This window comes from Hevea brasiliensis, chromosome 11, assembly GCF_030052815.1.
Source record: "Hevea brasiliensis isolate MT/VB/25A 57/8 chromosome 11, ASM3005281v1, whole genome shotgun sequence".
Taxonomy (NCBI): Eukaryota; Viridiplantae; Streptophyta; class Magnoliopsida; order Malpighiales; family Euphorbiaceae; genus Hevea; species Hevea brasiliensis.
In genome coordinates, this window is record NC_079503.1 from 86,924,125 (window position 1) to 86,946,981 (window position 22,857).

Here is a 22,857-nt window from a genome sequence, read left to right on the forward strand (position 1 = left end):
ATTACGTATTTTAATGCGTTTAATCATGTGAAAATAGACACATTCTCTCACAAGATAAGAAGTTGCTCCTGGATTCAGGTAATCTTGTTCTAATCCAGGATGATGCTGAAAGGATTATTTTATAACAATGCTTCGACCATCTTGGGCTCTACCAGGCACATTCCTTTATTGGGTAAATTATTATTTACTTTTTAAATTACATCATAATTAATAAATTATTTTTTGTAGTTTTAAAATTACTTTTTTATTATACATATAAAGAAAAAAAATTAAACTTAAATCTTTCAAATATATATATATATATATAGCCCCACTAGCAGCAGGAGGGGATATATTATTAATAGATTGAATTGATTGGACAAAACATGGATTTTATATCGGGCAGTTGTCTTGAGCTGCCGGCATTCTTTTGTTCTTTATCCATAATTTTTAGAAGCTAGCCAGCTAAACAAGATGGAACTGGTCTGGTCCTACTACACCTCTACCTTCGCGTTGGGCATGTGCCTAATAATTCAATAGACCAACCTAATTATCGTAACTACTACTTTATAATTAAATAAATACAAATTTTATAGCATGTTAAATATATACATATATATATATATATATATATGGTCTACGTGTCTATTAATTAGTGGTAAGGCCTTTATTCTCAAGGGATGGGATATCCATCGATGATCAGCTACTATATAATAAAAATGATATTAATAAATTATAAATACATATTTGCAAAAAATATTGATAGTCTAGCAATTAAATATTTATCTTAAAGTGGTAAAAAAAATTAATAATTTCTTCTATAAAACTTGGGCTCTACCAGAGAACTGGTCTTAACCGGTCTCTAACATCTTGGAAGAATTCGCAAATGATCCAGGAATTGAGGACTGGTCTTATCAGTTAGACGACAAGGGATCCCCTCAGCTGTTTTTATTCAAAGTATTATAGGTAAAATGGTAATTTCATTTTGACAATTGGCAAACCTATTATGACAAGTCAAAATGACATTTTTTAAATGTAAATTAAAATTGAATGATATTATTTTAATAAATTGAAAATGAATGATTAAAATAAAATAATTAAATTAAAAATTTTCCTTCTAAATATGAGATTGATAAAAAAAGAAATTAAATTAAATTAAATTATTACTAAATTTTAATTTTCAAATAAAAAATATATGAAGTTTTCAATCTTAAAATAAATAAGTGGAGAGATTTCTTAAAACATCCCTCGTACTACACTTTGATGGTGAAGGAAGACCATGCTATTGGCCCATAATAAATATGACAACAAAGGAGAGAAAAATTCAATGTCAAAACTTCATCCCTGGTACCTTAAAGCTGACAAAGAAATCAATAAAATTAAGTGTGAGGCTTATTTTTCAAAGTTTGAATTAATTTTTTTGGTTCCAAGAAGCATCAACCATTATTGTTATCAATTATTTAGATGATTTAATCCTCGCATGGAGCAAATATAAGTTTTAGTCTAGCTCCAAGATTTTCCACGTGTCATGTCACGGTGGCGCAAAGTGTTGGGAAACTGTTGGGTTAATTTTATTTGTGGTTATACAATATAGGTGGTTATATAAGTGAAATACCTTAACTACAATTTATATTATTAAAATTTTTAAACTTTAATTTGAGTATTATTAAAAATTTTGTAATTTGATATTATTTATTTGAAGATTAACTTATGATTAAATTTCACTCATTATCCCTTAACTTAGATAAGCATACCACATACGTCTTTTAACTTTAATTTACATCATAAAAATTTCTAAATTTTAATTTAATATATAAATAATTTTTAATACAAAATGTGTTAAATAATAATTTAAATTTGAATATATTATTTGGCAAATGTAAGAAAGAAAGACAAAAACTATATAATATCAACCCATGCAATCCATTTTTAATTAGAGTGTGAATATCATTAAAATAAAGTAAAATAGTATATTATCAATTTTCTTCCATTAAAATAAAATCAAAGAATTAAGATGAATTATATGTGAATTATTTAGACATCAACCTAAAATTGAATTAAAAAGTAATACAAGTAAAAATAATATTATTAATTTTTATTTAAAATAATAATATTAATTATATAACTTTTAATAAAAAATTAAATAATTGATCAATTATAATTATTTATAAAAATATTATACCATTTTTTAAAGTACGATTTTTATTTCAAAATAAGTCAAAAATAAATAAATTTTTAAAATTTTAAATTACCTATAAAAGTTTGAAAGAAAATTTATATAATCATAATTTATGATTTACTGTAAATACTTTTATAAAATTTTTTTAACAAATAAATTAAAGTATAAATTTTTATGATGCAAAATGAAGTTTAGGAATAACTATGATACACTCATTTAAGTTGAGAGACAGTAAGTGAAATTTAGTCATTAGTTAACCTACATATTGATATAGTAAGTTACATGGATTTTAATATACTAAAATTGAAATTAAGGTATTTTTATTACACAAATTAATTGCTTTTTCTTTGCATTTTTTGCTCTTTCGTCTTTTTTCATCTGAGGAGGCGGACCTCTATGTGATTGCTGTTCAGTGATTCCCTCTACCCCCTTTGGGCCGAGAGAACCTCCATCCCTGTCCAATACGTAGGTTGTGTCCTCTCCTCCTTCGGATGGGGTTTTGTTTATAAATAAGGTTTTGAGTGGATTTTTTGGTGGTAGACCATTATTAATTAGCGAGGACGTCTTGTTAGTCTAGTATGTTGGGTTTTGCTTCTTTGGTTGGATTTCTTGCATGCAAGAGATTGTTTTATATGTGTAATATTTTTGCTCTAGGAGAGGAACACATTTTTAGAATAATGACATCTCAAGGGTGCTTAGTCGGGTTCGCCTTCATAGCCGACCCTCAAGGCTTTCATTGCCATTTTGAGCTCTGCCTCATCACCCTCCATGAGCTGTTGACCTTACCTGCAATGGTGATCTGGGTTACACGATCTTCTTCTCTTTGGTACTTCATGTCTTTTCTTTTGCATTGCTTGATCTTGCCGTTTGTGAGTTTATTGATTAGGTAATGGTTTTGCTAGGACTTCCTCAGGAATCGTCATTGTTTTCTTATCCTTGATTTGGAAGGGCTTTGCCCCTATGATCCATTTGATCATTGTTTCTTCCCCAAACGGTGTTGCAACATTCAATTTGTGGTTCAACCTATTTTCATTTGGGTTACTTGAATAGATTAATTAGGGTTTAGTTATCTAATGGGGCTTGGGCTCTTATCTTTTAAGTCTCTTTGTTGCTTTGTAGATTGGACTACTTTTGATGGGCCTATTATTGTATAACCCCTTCTTTTTATTAATTAAACTCTATATTCTGAGGCAAAAAAAAAGGAAATTTATTATACAAATTAAAGTTGGACATCATTGATACAATCAACAAATTGAGGGACAAGTGGTGAAAATAGCCCATATTTGAGAGTAAGCACTGGTGTCTGGTCTTCCATGTCTCATGCCTTATGTATTGGTAAATCCTATCTACTGCAATTACATTGTCATGTTTGGTATGATATAATCAAAGTTATAATATAATTATGATTATATTGCATTTTTTATTATGTTGTTTGGTACAAAAGAATTTGACATAATAGAATGACAATTACATAATATAATCAATTAGACTAAAAGTAACATAATGATCATTACATATAAAATTAAATAAAATCATGATTACTTGTTTTGATCTTTTTTTTTATATATATTGTCAATACTGCCACCACCATTACCACTACACGCCCATCATTACTACTACCACCACCACCATTCTGTTACCACCATCGCTATCACCGCTACCACCATTATTGCCACTTAGCTACTATCACTTATACTACTACTTAGCCACTACCACCACTACTATCTCATCTTGCCACCACCACCATCTAACTATCGTTGTCACTGTCACTACCACCACTTAGCCACCACTACCACTCAACTACCAATCACTAGCACTAGCACCATTATCATCACTTAGTCGCTATCATTTCTATCATCACTTAGCCATTACCACCACTGCTATTTCACCTTGCCACCACCACCATTTAATTATCATTGTCACCATCACCACCCCCACTACCACTTGATTACTAATCATTTCAACCATTAATACTTATTATTAACACTATAAATAAAGTAAATATTAATTAAAAATTATTATTGTATTACACTATTTAGATTTTTATTTTGCAACCAAACACAGGAATGTAATAACAATTACATTATATTACAACTTTGATTACATTAAATAATTGATTACATTACATTACAGTATGCTCTACCAAACATAACCATGCGATTGTCTTAATCAGTGGAACTATCATCAAAAGTGTAGTTAGTTTCTTTCCATTAATTAGGCCAAATTACAAGAAAAATTTGCTAAATTTGTGCTACGTGTATCAATTTTAATCATATGCTTTGATTTTGTTAATTATCAATTTTAAACTTCCAATTTGCTATATTTTCCAATAATTCTTGGGAACATCCTCATTTCTATCACTATTCAAGAAGTATTTCCTGCAAGATACAAATTATGAATCATGTGAAAACGCTTCCCATTATATTGCTGATTGTCTTTATGCATCAATTTTGCACTTCACTAGACACCATAACCATTAACCAACCCATTGTAGATGGAGACGTTATAGTTTCTACAGGGGAAACCTTTGCACTTGGTTTTTTCAGTCCAGGTAAATCGAGCTACCGTTATCTTGGAATTTGGTACAACAAAATTTCCGAAAAAACAGTTGTTTGGGTCGCAAATCGGGATTCTCCTATCAATGATACATCTGGTGTCCTCTCAATCACCAGTCACGGAAACCTTGTCCTTAACAGAAGAAACCAAACGACTCCCCTATGGTTCACAAACGTTTCGGCTTTGCCAACAAACAATTGTGTAGCTCAACTCTTAGATTCGGGAAATCTTGTATTGTTTCACAGCGGAAGTACCATATGGCAGAGCTTTGAACACCCGACAAATTATTTGCTTCCCAACGCAAAATTCGGGCTAGACAGAAGAAAAGGTCTGAACTGGTTCCTAACATCTTGGAAATCTTCAGATGATCCTGGTACTGGCAATTTCTCGTTTAGAATCAACCATGAAGGTTATCCACAACTGTTCATATACGAGGGTCATGTTCCAAAGTGTAGGGCTGGTTATTGGAATGGCGTTAGATGGTCTGGAGCACCTAAAATGCAGGGAGTTACATTTATCTTCAACTACAGCTATGTGAACAATGAGAATGAGATTTCCTTCTCGTGGAACGTTGTATATGGCTCAATCTTGACAAGATCAGTGCTGAATGAGTCCGGCATTTTCCAACGGTCCAAATGGCATGAGAACCTAGGTCGATGGGAAGAGTTCGCATCTGTGCCCAGGGACCACTGTGACATCTATGGATTATGTGGAGCGTATGGTAACTGTGTTCGGTACAATGGTGAAATCAACTGCACTTGTCTTCCCGGGTACCAGCCCAAATCACCTCAACAATGGTATCGGAAAGATGGGTCAGTCGGGTGCGTTAGGAAGAATCAGACGGCACCCTGCAGAAACGGTGAAGGATTCGTAGAGGTGGCAAATGTGAAGGCTCCGGATACTTCAGTTGCCCGTGTATTGGCAAATTTGGATATGAAAGCTTGTAAAAATGAGTGCTTGAGGAATTGTTCATGCACTGCATATGCAAGTCTAGGTACGACAGAAGGAAGTGGATGTTTGACATGGTATGGTGATTTGCTAGATACAAGAGTATTTACAGAAGGTGGACAGAGTATATATGTGCGTGTGGATGCAATTGAGTTAGGTATCTTCAAGCAAACTCTCATTAGAAATTCGGGTTCTTTTTTTCTATTCATTTTGTTGATTATTTGTTTAAATCTGCTCTTCTGCTAACTCTAGATGACTGGTTGATTATCATATTAATAGTTGCAGTGTTTCTTTTTGTCGTCTTCCCCTTTCAGCTCAATATGCAAATAAGCGCAAGGACCTTCTTGCAAGGAAAGGGATATTGGTAATTATGATACTGTCCGTAGCGACAGCAGTTTCCTCTGTTGTTCTTTTCTCATACTGCTTGGTGAGGAGGCAGAAGAGATTATGTAAGCAAATAATTAAATTGCTTTCAGATAGTTTCCTATTTCCTTGTTATTTTTCGCTTTAATAATCGTCAAACTACAATTTATGAATTCAAAATGCTTGATGACAAAAAGTTTAGAAACTATTTCCTAGATTTGGTTGCCAAGAAAGTGAAAGAATGGATATAAAAGATTATTATATCCAATTCTAATTAGTTTAAAACTGCGACCTAGTTGACACATGTTCAGCTTCTTCTTCTTTCTTTTTTTTTTCTCCTTTTTTTTTTCTTTTGTAAGCAATTCATTTTATTAATAGAAAAATAGCCAAGGAAAAACTTAGCATTAGAACATCAACTAACCCAAAATGGACGATAATGCTAGTAAATCTTATATCTAATTATCTGTTTTCATTCTAAATACAGCAGAAAATGGGCAACTTGAAATGTTTATCCATAGTTCTAGTACTCTCCCAGATGATCCTCCAAGGGAAAAGGAGCTTGACAGATCTGGAAGTCATCCACATTTACCTTTCTTCGATATAGACACAATAGTTGAAGCAACTGACAATTTTTCCAACAAACTTGGAGAAGGTGGTTTTGGCTCAGTGTATAAGGTAGTATCCCATGAAAAGTAAAATTGTCAACTCCTTCATAAAATATAATGTGAATATTTGGCAGGTCACAATTTTAGTACTGTAGTGTAATATATGCGGCCATGGTAGCACGTCTGTGAAATAAGTCTAGAAATGTACTTTCAGGGTCAACTATCAAATGGACAAGAAATAGCAGTGAAAAGATTATCTAAACAGTCAGGACAGGGGATAAAAGAATTCATGAATGAAATGCATTGATATCAAAACTCCAGCCACGAAACCTTGTCAGGCTTTTTGGTTGTTGCATTCATAAAGAAGATAAGATGCTAATCTATGAATATTTACCAAACAAAAGCTTGGACTACTTCATCTTTGGTATGGCTCTCCTTCTATTTGCTTTCACCCATCTTTAATTTGCACTTCTTTCCATAATTCCTGTAATCTAAGGATCTCCAAAACTCAAATTGACTATAGAAAAGTCAAGGAAGCAACTATTGGACTGGAAAAAGCGTTTTGAAATTATTTTTGGGGTAGCTCGAGGAGTTTTATATCTACATCATGATTGAAGATTAAAAATCATCCTTAGGGATTTGAAAGTAAGCAATATTCTATTAGATGCTTCAATGGAGCCAAAATTTTGGACTTTGGGTTGGCTAAATTGTTCAGGAACATCAAATTGAAGCCATTACAAAGCAAGTGGTTGGAACATAGTAAGTTACTTAACTCCAACACCATCTCCTGCTTGGAAACATTAAAAGGTCACAAACCACCAATAAATTGTTTCTTTTATCTACTTGTAGTGGCTATATGTCTCAGGAATATGCAATGGATGGTCTATATTCTGTAAAATCTGATGTCTTGACTATGGTGTCTTAATACTAGAGATCATAAGTGGCAAGAAAAACACCGAGTATGACAAAGAAAGCCCTTCTCTGAATTTGATAGGGAACGTAAGTTGATAGACATATCTTTCTTAAGATTAATTTCCTATTAGATTCACTACTAAAGTAGTAAATGATTTCCTCAACTATGTTTCAGGTTTGGAAGCTATGGAGGGAAGGAAAAGGCTTGGACATAGTTGATTATTCATTGTTGGAACATTCATACCCTTGTGAAGAAATTTTGAGATGCATTCAGATTGGACTTCTATGCATTCAGGAACACCCAGCTGATCGGCCAACCATGTTTGAAGTTGTGTTCATGTTAGGCAATGAAACAAGTCTTCCTTCTCCTAAAAAACCAGCATTTGTTTTTCGAACTCAAAGTGGGCAAGAATCTTTAATAACTAGAGGAGAAGTGTGTTCTATAAATGATTGCACAATTACTATGATTGAAGGTCGATGAAATTCTAGTAGGATATTTGAAGGAGAAAGGGTCACGTATGTAAATTCTTTGGATCAAACATGTTGTCAATCTTGCAATGGACGAGGCCTTAAGGTTGAACCACATAAATCTTATCTCCATTTTTCTTCTCTTTTGTATATTGTGTGTTTATGGGATTGTATAAGAGGTACAGATATACAAGTGGATAGATATAAAACAGCCTTATCACATTTTAAGTGTGATTGTAATTATATTAAATTCTGCGTAATTTTTAAGTTTGTGCCAATATATTTTTAGACCCAACCAAGTCTGCTTGGAATTTTCAGAAATCCTCCATCAAAGGAGGGTTTTGAATTTGCATTCCAGTTGTCTCCTTTCTTTTAAGTTCAATGTCGCTCTTAAAATAGATGAAAGAGACAAATTCAGGTGAGGTAGAGGTTTCATTATGAATGCAAATGGAAGAGAAATGCTGGTAGTAAGAGGGTTCCCGGTTGAGGATGGAATTTGACCAGGGAGCGCAACTCGTGAGAGAGATCAGAGAAGAGGCGGTGGCTCGACTCTTGAGTCGAGACAAGCCATTTTCCACTTGGACTTCTCCAGTCACGAGGATAGGAAAACTTTGACTGGGGATTTCTCCAATTGGGATGGATGCAACTTGCCATGTTTAAAAAGAATTCAGACAAGATAATTGATAATGGGCTTCTCATTAGCTCTTGTAACGAAGAATTCTTTGGGCTTTATGTGACTGATAGGGCTATGCACGGTTCTTAGGGAAACCGAACAGGACCCGAAGAATCGTACCAAACAGACAGAAATCGTATTGAACCGAATTTATTTTATATTTTGGTTCAGTTCTGATTCTTTACTAATAACCGAATTGGAACCATGTCAAAACAAGAACCGAACCGAAAACCGAATTTGTATATATGTTTTTCTATGTTTTTTTTTTTAAATGTATTATATACTTTCAATGTAATTATATATATTTATGTATGTATATATAATTATTAACTAAATATAACTTAATATTATATTTTATTTTTGTATATTTTCTTAATAATTTTAGTTATAAATTACCTTATCATTCTTAATTATAAATATACTATTATCTTATATTAATATATATATATATATATATATATATATATATATATATATATATTAATTCTTAATTATATTTGTATCTTATAGTTAAATATTATATGATTAATAAATGTTAAAATGTATATTATATGTATAGTTATATATTATATAATATATTTAATCCTAAGTTATATATGCATCTTATATTTAAAGATTATATAATTTAGGTAGAGCTAAAAGATATATTATATGATATATTATTTATGTGTGCTAGCTGTGAAGTAGCTTTCGCAAGTGCACGGGTCATAGTAGTATAGTTTTAAAAATAATATCGTTCCCACAGGGAATTGTGCTTAAATTGGAAATAAAAGGATAAGCTAATTAGAATGGTAAAATTTAAAGATATTAAAAATGAAATTTAAAATTAAAATTAGTATTTGAGGAATTTAAACTAAATCAAACAATTAACTAAATTAATTAAACTAGATTACCAAAATTTAAATTGAAATTGCTAATTATGAAATTGGGAGGAATTAAATCTAAATTCAGTAAAAATTAAAGTGATTCTAGAGATAGGGTTTTCAATATTGTTTGCATGTGGTTTATCCCTAATTTAGCCAAACACATGAGAAATGCAATTTTGAGGGAAATCAATTCTTAATTCTTTGAAACCTTTTTCAAGCATTTCAAAGTTGGTATTCATTAAATCAAACCCTGTTTTCACGGTATTTCAAACCTAACAAAAACCCAATTAAAGCTCTAATTGATTTTGGAAAGTCCCCTTAATCCTCTTAGCTTATCTCTAACACCAAGAAAACTAAGTTTATTGCAAGATTATCTATCCCAAACATTCACTTTTCAGTCCATCTGTCAAGGATTAAAGCTTAACTTAATGAGGGCCCATTCATTAAGCAAGGCAACAAGCTCACAAGCAATAATCAAAATGCAGCAAATCTCATTTAAATGACTAAATCAGTTCAAAAAAAATCACAATACAAAGCAATATTTACAAACCCATCTCTAGAATCTCAAATATCTACTCACAAATCATGGTTTCAAGACAAACCCAAGTATAGAAATGAAGAAATAATGAAAATCTAAGCTAAGGAATAGAAAAACCCAGTAGAATGATGATGAATCTGCTGCTGGAGAGTTGCAGAAATGTCCTCTGCTGCTGCTGCAAAATGATTCACGTGCTCCTCTTCCTCTCCTTCTTTCTTGCCAAAAATCTCTCCCTCCTTCTCCTTCTTTCTTGCAAAATCTCCCTCTCTTTCTCCTTATGGAAAGAAAGAGATAAAGGAGCTTTTATATGGTTGATGCGCCTAGAATGGGTAAAGGCGGAAGATTCTAGAGAAAGTGATGTATTAAATCGAGGAGCGAAAATATCACGTCGACCATTTTTGATAAGCGACACAAAATTTGAATCGGTTGTGCAGCGGGTTGTGAAACTGTTGCGAGAAAAAGCGCATATCGATGTCGACACAACCTGTGACACAAGCTGTGTCACAGGTTGTGAACTTTCGGCCTCTTTAACTCAACTTCAAAAATTTTTGCAATTTAACTCTAATTTCTTCCAAATGGCTGCTCTGATCAAAATACACCAAATTTCTCCAAATTTAACCTACAAAATAAATAAATTCCAAAAATTAAACTAAGAAGTGTAAAATTACAAAATTGACTAAATATATGCTAATATCTATGGTAATAGCTATGAACAAGGGTAAATTATGTGCAAAAATTATACCTAAATGATGATATAAAATGCATGCATCAAATTTCCCCAAACTCAAACTCTTGCTTGTCCCCAAGCAAAATTTCATTAAAACTCATTTGGAAGGGAATAGAATCAGTCTTTAAAAATACAAAAATCACTAATCCAAACCACCAACTTACCTCTAGCCACCAACATTCCAAATTCCCACCAGCGAAGCACAAAGAATGAAGCAATCACTCTCAACAATTACAGAATAGCTAAGAATTAACCAATCAACCCAAGCAACAAATACCAACCAGCTACAAGAGTCAATTATGCCAAAACAAGCCTAAATGAAATAGATAGTCAATGTGTCTCAAATAGATGGTGAGTAATGTATGGAAGATTATATTGCCAAACCCATATACAAGCATAAAAGATCTAACTCCACTAATGTAACAAGCATTTTTCAAAGAATCATTAGGTCTTTTTAAGGGTTGTAATGGGGTCAAATAGGGTAAAATTATGGTTAACAAAGAAAGGGAATAAGGTACACAAAATATGAGAATAATATTAATCATGAAACTTAAAGTGCATCCAATATTCTTTTTTTTTATATATATATAATTTTTTTTTAATTCAAGAGGAAAGAAATTCACAATGAATCTCAAGTTCTACAACAATGATTATATAAAGGGACTACTTTTTATAGCTTTTATTTATTTTTTTTATTATTATTTTTTTTATCAACTCTTCACAATTACTCTAGCACTTTTCAAGATGTTTCAATCCTCCAAGTTTTTTTTTTTATTTTTTTTATTTTTTTATTTTTTTATGCACTTAATTGCTGAAATATTATTCTCATAAATAGGTGGTAGTGTTTAGGTTTTATGGCTAGGTAAATGATTTGGGTTCCAAAGAAATTAGGGAATTAAGGTTCAAGGGGGTTTGCAAGGGTTGAAATGAAATTAAGGTAGGTTAAGGCTAAATATGAGGTTTAAAATATGAAGGAATGCCTAAATCATATTCTTATAAAATGCAAGTTAAAAATTTCGCTTTGAAAGATCTAAGATGCTTGTTCTAGGAATGGTGAGACGACAATGACCATTTTCTTCCTTAAAGGCTTATTCAGACACTCAAAACTCAAAATAACTAATCAGAATCTGCATACCTAGATGAATATATTAATTTTCAGCTATTAAGTAAGAGAAAGAATAATGCTTAAGACTTTGTACCCAACTGGAAACTTTCATTCCACTAACCATCTAAAGGCAAGTTAGATTGCTTGAATAAGCAACTTCTGGAATTCAAAGACTGGTTTAAAAATCCAAAAATTTTAAATGAATAAATGAAATGCATGAATGTATAAATATATAATCAACCTATATGTAACTAAGTATGCATAACTAAGTGTATGAAGCTATATGCAGTGTATATATATGAATATGTACAAGTCTGAATTAATGAGTATGTCACTATATGCAAGTGAAAAGGAAAAATAATTTTTGCAAAAAATTTACTCTCTCCCCCATACTCAGAATGGACATTATCCTCAATGTTAAAAGATTGCAAGGAATGGGATAATTTAGCTATAAATGCAATGGATTCTCTCAAATATTGTGCAGAAAATAGGAGGCTAATATGTGCATAAAGAATGGATATGTAAGCCTAAAGTGGAAAAGGGGTACCCTGTTTCATAAGTGGTAGCACAACTTGTGCTGAAAATGACACAAGCTGAGATAAGAATTGTTACCTCATTGAAGGTGCAGCCAATTTAATTAAATAAAATTTGGACAGCTGCTGCACTCATTGCAAAAGAAACAGTGGAATGGAATCCATTAAAGCAATTAAACTCAAAAAGTTGAAATAGAGAGGTTAAGCTCAAAAATATAATCATGAGATATCCACTCATCAAGTGAACTTCCAAAATAGCATATAAAAGCAAGTAAGCAAAGCACTAAAGATTCAAAAGAAAAATGTGCTTATGAGTAACTAAAACTAAAAAAAAAAAAATTATACTGAATAAGCAAATGTTTCAAAAAAAAAGAAAAGTAACACAAGCAAAATATTAACTAAACAGGCTACTAAAAACACTAATTAATTAAGCAACTAAAATAAAGACATGAAATATGTAAACTGAAAATAGAAGCTGGTCAGTCATGAATGATAACTCCTTTGCCCTTGCCATCTTGTGGAGGTGGTGGTGTTTTTGGTGGTTGCTGTGGAGAAATAATGCTCAAAATGAGTGCCTGGTTAGTTTCTATCTGCTCTAGCTTAGCTCGCATAGCTTTCAACTTGTCTTGCATTTCAGCACTTCTATCCAAATATATATCGGCTAAATCCCTTAATGTTTGAAAAGAGACATCTGTCATTTGCCGAAAGGAGTAGATCTCATCACTGAGATTCTCCATGAATGTCAGAAGGGTTGCCATGGAGGGTCCAGAAGCTGTTGATGAAACAGGTTGTGCAGCTGGTGGAGCCTGGCGTGGAGGTTGTGTAGAAGGCTGCTCAGTAGGTTGCTCAGATGGTAAGGAGGAGCTAATTGTAGTAGGGGAGCCTGGTGGTGTTGCTACTGGTGCCAAAATCTCATAAAGCTGTGTAGCCTCATTTTTAATATAAAATTTTTAGTTAGCCAAATGAGGTCCATCCAAATACAGCAAGCCAGTTGTGACGGTAGCACACCTATGAACTTGAGGGTCAAAACCAAAATAATGTGCAATGGGTGTGACCAAACCTCCAAACACAATCTTACCAGTACCCCTAGTAGTTTGGCGGAGCACATGGCGGCAAAAGTAATAACCAGGTGAAACCTTTTTACTAGTTTTAGCACACCACAAAAAAAAATAGGTCATACTGAGACATTGTGCCAACACTTGTTCCTCTTCCTAAAATTGTGTTTGCAATTAATCTTTGAAGTAATCGCAAGGAGTGACTCTCAATTTTAGAGGCCTTACTGTGCCCAGGTTTGAAAACACCTGCTAAGGGTGCTATTTGCTGCCAAAATTCATGCCCATTATAATCCCTTGTAGTGGTAGGCATTTTAATCAAACCATCAGTGGGGAACCTAAATATATGATGAAAGTCATCCATGGACAGTACCCTATCTTGACCGAGGCATCTAAAGTTGATTGTCAAGTTATTATCCAATTCATATTTATGCTTACTAGTGGACAGGGAGGCCATGAATTCCTGCACTAGAGTGGTGTAAACCAATTCCTGTTTATGAACAAATCTCACCCAACCCAAAGCATCCAATAAATTCTGCATTTCATCATATATATTCAAAGATTTAAGTGTAAACACATCCAAATACCGAGTCTGAACAATTTCTCTAGTTTCAATTCTTGTCTTATTTTTCTTCATTTCAAAGTAGGCAATACCCATTGTCTGGCAGTAGGCACAGATGAAGGAATAGTGGTGTTACCTAAAGATTTCCCTGGGCGCTTTACCGCTGATCTCAGGATTCCAAGCGAGCACAGTGCGGCAAAGTGGGTGGGCCGGGTGGTTGAGGCTGTTCGGATTTCTTTCTCTTTGTACCGCTTATGGTTTTGTGTGGCTTAATACTCTTTGCTTTCTTCTTCTTGTATGTAGCAATGGGAGCATCACCAGAATGGGTTGCCGGCGAGTCAGTATCCATGGGTTTGGTGGGTTAAGGTTGCGATGTAGGGTGTGAGGGATGGGGAGGGGAGTTTTCGAAGGAAAGAGGGGAATCGGTCATGGCGAAAATGGAAGAGAGGGACCGAAAAAGAAGAAGAAGAATACGAAGAAGTAGAAGAAGAAAGAAGAAAAATGTTGTTATGGATTATGGGTGCCAGAGTTTGCGGTGTAGAGGAAGGAGTAGGGTTGTGTCGAAGGTTATGTCGAGAGAAAGAAGGAGGTAGTGGGGTTATCGGGTATGGGTTCGGGTTAGGGAGTAAAAGTGATGGGTTTTGGATATGGGTATGGGCTTTGGGCTTTCGTAATTAGGTAAAGGCTGTTGGGTATGGGTTTAGTTAAATGGGCTACGGACCGTGGGTTTGGTTTAGTTAGTTTTTTTTTTTTTTTTCTCAAAATGGGTTAGTGGACTTTTTGGGCATGGGGTTGGTTGCGGGCCCATTCTGGTGAATTGGGTTATCAACCTACAAAACAAAATAAACGACACAAGTTAGAACACAAGGATGGAGGTTGTGCCGGAAGTTGTGAAATCTTCTGCCCAAATCGTGCCTAGTGAACATAAGCTACGATACAACCAAAACTGATTGTGTCGCAGGTTGTGAAATATTCTGCCCAAATTGCGCCCAGTGAACACAAGCTACGACACAACCAAAACCGATTGTGCTACAGGTTGTGAAATATTCTGCCCAAATTGCGCCCAGTGAATACAAGCTACGACACAACCAAAACCGATTGTGCTGCAGGCTGTGAAATCTGCTGCCCAAATTTGACAAAATTACACAGTACCTGAAAAATTGAAACAAATTAAATTTCAAGTGATTAGACCTTCATAACTTGAATTCTAATTGCTCAACCTGTTATGTTCATCAAATACTCATAAAAAAAAAATTTTTTTCAAAGCACCAATTCACACATCCATATTCAAATAATTTTCTTTTTAAATCAATATGTCAAAGTTTGGAAAAAATTTCCTCTTAAAATTAACAAAAAGGGCAATGAGTCCTGCAAAATCCACCAGCAAATAATCAACAATAGAAAAATGAAAAGTATAAGTGAACAATTTTAAAACTAAAATTTAAAGCTGAAATTTAAAACTAGAACTAAAACAAATTTTTTTAATGCTCATTTGCTTGCAATGAATTGTATCCCATCTGCATAAGAAAATTAAAACAATGTCAAGCTCTGAATAAAGAGTATAGAAAAACTTAAAACAAATATATGAAAGAAATAAAGAATCAATGAAAAATTGTGGGTTATGCCCAAAAATGCTAAGTTTAGGTCTTTAGCTTGACCTTACTCAATCAAAATTTTATGGAGAATGAGAGAGATAGCAGGTTGCTATCTTCTCAATTGGCTCACCAACTGAATAATGCTTCAACCTTTGCCCATTTACCTTGAAATTACCAGATTTTTCACCAAAAATTTCCACAGAACCATGAGGGAAAACTTTCACAACTTTAAATGGACCATACCACCTTGATTTTAATTTTCCTGAAAAAAATTTCAACCTTGAATTGAATAAGAGAACCAATTCTCCTTCTTTAAAGTCTTTTTTCTTGATGTGCTTATCATGCCATTTTTTAGTTCTTTCTTTATAGATCCTAGCATTTTCATAAGCATCAAGTCTCAATTCTTCTAACTCATCAAGTTGCAAAAGTCTTTTGTATCCAGCAGCTTGTAAATCGAAATTGATTGCTCTTATGACCCAATAAGCTTTATGTTCTAACTCTACGGGCAAATGGCATGATTTCCCAAAAACTAACCTATAAGGTGTAGTTCCTATGGGGGTTTTAAAGGCTGTTCTATATGCCCAAAAAGTGTCATCTAATTTAAGGGACCAATCTTTTCTAGACTTATTGACAGTTTGCTCCAAGATTTGCTTAAGTTATCTATTTGTGATTTCTACTAGGCCATTTGTTTGAGGGTGATATGGTGTGGCAATCCTATGCTTTACCCCATACTTTCTCATCAATTTTTCAAATTGGTGATTGCAAAAATGGCTACCACCATCACTGATTATGGCAGGTGGGGCACCAAATCTGGTTAAAACAAATTTTTTCAGAAATTTTACCATAACTTTTGCATCATTGGTAGGTGTAGCAATAGCTTCTACGCATTTAGATACATAGTCCACCCCTACCAAGATATATTTATTCCCATAAGAGGATGGAAATGGCCCCATGAAATCAATTCTGCACACATCAAACAATTCAACTTCTAATATGGACTGTTGGGGCATCTCATCTCTCCTGGAAATATTGCCTACCCTTTGACACCTATCACACTTGCTTACAAAGTCTCTCACATGTTTAAACACATTAGGCCAATAGAAACCTGATGTCAAGACTTTTTCAATAGTTTTTGAGACACTACAATGACCACCATATTCAGAGGAATGACAATGGTAAATAACATCATTTATTTCTTCCTCTGGTATACATCTCCTAATTATTCCATCATTACATCTCCTAAATAAAAGAGGCTCTTCCCAAGAATAAAATTTAACATCATGCAAGAATCTTTTCTTTTCCTGCCAAGATAAATCAGGTGGCAAGACACCACAGGACAAATAATTCACAATATCAGCAAATCATGGAAGTGCAAATTTCAACACATACAACTGCTCATTCATAAAAAACTCATCAATTGGCACAATATCATCATCTTTATTTTCAGTTTTTATCCTAGAAAGATGATCAGCCACCACATTCTCAACACCTTTTTTATCTCTTATTTCTAAATCAAATTCTTGAAGAAACAAAATCCATCTAATCAACCTAGATTTAGCTTCTTTCTTGCTCATTAAATACCTTATTGCTGCATGATCAGTGAAAACTATTACCTTTGAGTTGACCAAATAAGAACGAAACTTATTGAGTGCAAATACTACCGCAAGGAACTCCTTTTCAGTTGTAGCATAATTAACTTGAGCTTCATCAAGGGTTCGGCTTGCATAGTAAATGGCATAAGTTTTTCTATCTTTTCACTAGCCAAGGACAGCTCCAACAGTAAACTCGATTGCATCACACATGATTTCGAATGGCAAAGTCCATTCCGGGGGTTGCATGATAGGAGCTGTTGTTAATGCCGTCTTTAACCTGCAAAAAGCAACCATAAAATCTTGATTAAAATCAAATTTAACATCATGATTCAAGAGATTTGTTAAGGGTTTAGCAAGTTTAGAAAAATCCTAAATAAATCGCTGATAAAACCCGGCATGTCCAAGAAAACTCCGCACTCCTTTGACAGTGGTTGGAGGGGGCATTTTTTCAATAATTTATATTTTGGCTCTATCTACTTCTATTCCCCTATTTGAGATCAAATGCCCTAAAACAATCCCCTCTTGGACCATAAAGTGGCATTTCTCCCAAGTCAACACCAGATCATTATCAGCACACCTCTGCAAGATTTTAGACAAATTGGTCAAGCATGAATTAAAATTAGTGCCATATACTGAAAAGTCATCCATGAAGACCTCCATAATTTCTTCAATAAAATCAGAAAAAATGGCCATCATACACCGTTGAAAGGTGGCAGGTGCATTACACAATCCGAATGGCATCCTTCGATATGCAAAGGTGCCATAGGGACATGTAAAGGTAGTTTTTTCTTAGTCATCAGAATGGATTGGAATTTGAAAGAAACCAGAATATCCATCTAAGTAACAAAAGAAAGAATGCTTGGCTAATCTCTCTAACATTTGATCCATAAAAGGAAGGGGGAAATGGTCTTTTCTTGTAGCATTGTTCAACTTTCTATAGTCTATGCACATTCTCTAGCCTGTAACAGTTCTAGTGAGTATCAATTCATTATTCTCATTTTTAACAACTGTCACCCCACCTTTTTTTGGTATAACATGCACAGAACTAACCCATTCACTGTCAGAAATGGGGTAAATAATTTCAGCAGCTAGTAATTTCAGGATTTCCTTTTTCACAACATCCTTCATTGTAGGATTCAATCTTCTTTGGTGTTAAATAGAAGGTTTACTATTTGGCTCTAGAAAAATTCTATGCATACAGACTGTTGGACTAATTCCCTTTATATCATCAATTGTATAACCCAAAACTCTCCTATATTCTCTTAAAACTCTCAACAATTTTTCAATATCAATATCAGTCAAAGATGCATTAATTATAACAGGATATGTTCCATTTGGTCCAAGAAAAGCATACCTGAGGTTGGAAAGAAGAGGTTTAAGATCTACCTTTGGGGCATCCTCTACCTTTAATGATGGTGGTTTAATCTCCAAAGTTTGCACTTCTTCAAACTGAAAAATTGTGGCTTCAGGATGTGGTGGAGAGCTCTCTAAGTGTTGTGCAAAAGCAGCTATGTTGTGATTGTTATCATCAATGCTCCCACCATGGACTAAGCAATTTTCAAGTGGGTCTTGTGGATAGCTATTTCTAAAATGCTCTTGAACAATCTCATCAATAATGTCTACCCGCAAACAAGACTCAACTTCTTCATGTTTCCTTTTCATGGCTGGATTGATGTTGAATATCATTTGATCATCTCCCACTCTAAGTGTCAATTTCTCACCCTTTACATCAATTAATGCACCAGCTGTTACAAAAAAGGGTCTTCCCAATAAGATAGAAATTTTTGTGTCTTCTTCCATATCTAAAATGACAAAGTCCACCGGAATGTAGAATTTCCCAACCTTGATAGGCACATTTTCTAGAATGCCTTCTGGATACTTAATTGAACAGTCAGCCAATGAAAGATACATGTTTGTGGGCTTCAACTCTCCCATATTCAACTTTTCATATATTGAAAGTGGCATTAGGCTGACACTAGCTCCAAGGTCACATAAGGCATTTTCCACACAATTATCACCTATATGACAAGGGATGGAAAACACACTTGGATCTTTGAGTTTGGGAGGTAACTTCTTTTGAATTATAGCACTGCATTGCTCTCCCAAGTTGATGGTATCATAATCTTCTAGCCTTCTCTTGTTGGTAAGAATCTCCTTCAAAAACTTGGCATAACTTGGCATTTGGGATAGTGCCTCAGTGAATGGCACATTGATATACAACTTCTTTAGCACTTCAAGGAATTTGCCAAATTGTTTGTCTAGCTTATGCTTGATGAATCTTTGAGGGTAGGGAAGGGTGGGCTTGTAAGGTTCAGGTGGGATGTATGGTTTCTCTCCCTCATCTTGCTCACTTTTGCTTTCTTCTTCTTTTTCATTTTTCTTGCTCTCAACTGAATTTTCTTCTTTTGTGCTTTCTTTTTCTTCTCTCTTGTTTTCACTTTCTTGACCAACTTTCTTACCACTTCTCAAGGTCACAACCTTACATTGTTCATGGGGGTTTTGTGGTTGGCTAGGTAGTTTCCCATAGGATTTGCTTCCCGATGAGCTTGCTTGTTGAGCCAATTGAGTCTCCAACATACGATTGTGGACTTCTAATTGATCCATGGTTTGTCTCATGTGTTGCATTTCTTCCTCCAATTTGCTATTCATATTGCTTTGTTCAGCAAAAAATTTCTCCATCATGCTTTCCAAGGTTGGCTTCGGTTCATGAGGTGGAAGGGATTGTTGTGCTCTTGCTTGATATCCAGGTTGTGGCTGCCTTATGGGCTGAAACTGAGGCTGAAACTGAGGTCTATTCTGCTGCATATACTGCTGGTTATGAGCATAATTTGAGCTTTGACCTTATTGAGCAAAAGTTGCTTGTGGCCTCCATGCTGAGTTGTTCACATTAGAGTAAGAATTTCCCATAGGTTTCTGTTAATAACCTCCTGCATAAGCAGCTTGTTCTTGCAAATAATCATCACCATAAGAAGAGTAATCAACTCCACAACTTTGGATTCCATCTGTGTAGGCAACTTGTTGCATAGTTGTAGGAGTTGAGGTTGTTGCCTTTGTGTAAAAATCACTAAGAAGCTGAGTCAACTGATCAAATCTTGCATTCATGTAGCTAACTGAGTCAAGTTCATAAATCCTAGCCTTCTTTGGCTCAAGTGCTCTAGGATTTCCCCATAAATGGGTATTATGAGCAATCTTCTCTAATAAATCATAGCATTCTTCACTTGTTATTCTCATGAAATCTCCTCCTGCTTGTGAATCAATTGTGTTTCTTATGGCTGGAGTAACTCTGGTGTAGAAATTCTGAACAATCATCCATTTGGGTATTTCATGATGAGGACATTGCCTTTCAAGCTCCTTAAATCTCATCCAAGATTCATACAAAGTTTCATCATCCCTTGGCTTAAAAGCTACCATCAAATTCCTCAAATGAGTAGTCTTCCCAGGTGGGAAAAATTGAGATAGAAAAGCTTGAGATAGTTGCTCCCAAGTAGCTATAGTAGCTTGTGGAAGTGAGTCATACCACTCTAATGCTGAATCCCGAAGAGAGAATGGAAATAAGGTAAGCCGAATAACTTCATCTGAAACTCCAGGCTGCCTTTGTGTATCACATATCATCAAAAATTTCTTCAAATGAGAATGAGGATTTTCAAGTGGACTACCTCCAAATTATGAATTCTGAGCCATTTGAATAAGACCAGTCTTTAACTCAAATTGATTAGCTCCAATAATAGGTCTGTTATCTCTCACATCAGCACATCTAGGAAAAGCATAATCTAACATGGATCTTCTCTGAGGATCATTTTGATTAACAACTTCATTCTGCCTATTTTGCTCATTTCCTCCATTATCTCCACCAATAGCTATATTTTGATTCTCCATATTTTCAATTGTCTCCTCTTGGTCAAATCTTTGTTGTTCTTCTTTTTCTGCTTCCTTTCTTCTCTTGTATTCCTTTTTGTTGGCTCGACAAAATTTTTCAATTTCAGGGTTGAACAACAATTCAGTATGACTTGCGCTTTTCGATCGTCTCATAAACAAGAAAAGTACTTGAAAAACACAAGGAACAGCAGTGAAAATAAAAGAAAATAAAAATTCTAATTGGCTGAAAATAATTAAAATCCAACTTAAAAACAAACAAGTCCCCAGCAACGGCGCCAAAAACTTAATGTGTGCTAGCTGTGAAGTAGCTTCCGCAAGTGCACGGGTCACAGTAGTATAGTTTTAAAAATAATATCATTCCCACAGGAAATTGTGCTTAAATTAGAAATAAAAGGATAAGCTAATTAGAATGGTAAAATTTAAAGATATTAAAAATGAAATTTAAAATTAAAATTGGTATTTGAGGAATTTAAACTAAATCAAACAATTAACTAAATTAATTAAACTAGACTACCAAAATTTAAATTGAAATTGCTAATTATGAAATTGGGAGGAATTAAATCTAAATTCAGTAAAAATTAAAGTGATTCTAGAGATAGGGTTTTCAATATTGTTTGCATGTGGTTTATCCCTAATTTAGCCAAACACATGAGAATTGCAATTTTGAGGGAAATCAATTCTTAGTTCTTTGAAACCTTTTTCAAGCATTTCGAAGTTGGTATTCATTAAATCAAACCCTATTTTCACGGTATTTCAAACCTAACAAAAACCCAATTAAAGCTCTAATTGATTTTGGAAAATCCCCTTAATCCTCTTAACTTATCTCTAACACCAAGAAAACTAAGTTTATTGCAAGATTATCTATCCCAAATATTCACGTTTCAGTCCATCTGTCAAGGATTAAAGCTTAACTTAATGAGGGCCCATTCATCAAGCAAGGCAACAAGCTCACAAGTAATAAATCAAAATGCAGCAAATCTCATTTAAATGACTAAATTAGTTCAAAAAAAACCACAATACAAAGCAATATTTACAAACCCATCTCTAGAATCTCAAATATCTACTCACAAATCATGGTTTCAAGACAAACCCAAGTATAGAAATGAAGAAATAATGAAAATCTAAGCTAAGGAATAGAAAAACCCAGTAGAATGATGATGAATCTGCTGCTGGAGAGTTGCAGAAATGTCCTCTGCTGCTGCTGCAAAATGATTCACGTGCTCCTCTTCCTCTCCTTCTTTCTTGCCAAAAATCTCTCCCTCCTTCTCCTTCTTTCTTGCAAAATCTCCCTCTCTTTCTCCTTATGGAAAGAAAGAGATAAAGGAGCTTTTATATAGTTCAGAGGTCTGCCCTAGAATGGGTAAAAAGGCAGAAGATTCTAGAGAAAGTGATGTATTAAATCAGAGGAATGAAAATGCCACGTCAGCCATTTTCAGTAAAACGACACAAGCTGAATCAGTTATGTCGCGAGTTGTGAAACCTGCTGCCCGAGAAAAACTGCATATCTGATAATCGACACAACCTGTGACACAAGCTGTGTCGCAGGTTGTGTAACTTTCGGCCTCTTTAACTCAACTTAAAAATTTTTTACAATTCAACTCTAATTTCTTCCAAATGGCTGCTCTGATCAAAATACATCAAATTTCTCTAAATTTAACCTACAAAACAAATAAATTCCAAAAATTAAACTAAGAAGTGTAAAATTGCAAAATTAACTAAATATATGCT

At 34.1% G+C, this 22,857-nt stretch overlaps 1 non-coding gene and 1 pseudogene across 1 annotated transcript; both read left to right on the forward strand.

Moving 5' to 3' along the window:
- The first annotated feature begins 4,410 nt into the window (after nt 1–4,410).
- On the forward strand, nt 4,411–8,222 carry LOC131170662 (G-type lectin S-receptor-like serine/threonine-protein kinase RKS1; annotated as a pseudogene).
- Nucleotides 8,223–20,572: 12,350 nt separating this feature from the next.
- Nucleotides 20,573–20,679, forward strand: LOC131170920 (small nucleolar RNA R71). The gene has a single exon (XR_009141684.1). It is a non-coding gene; the product is annotated as a small nucleolar RNA R71 (small nucleolar RNA).
- Nucleotides 20,680–22,857: the final 2,178 nt, after the last annotated feature.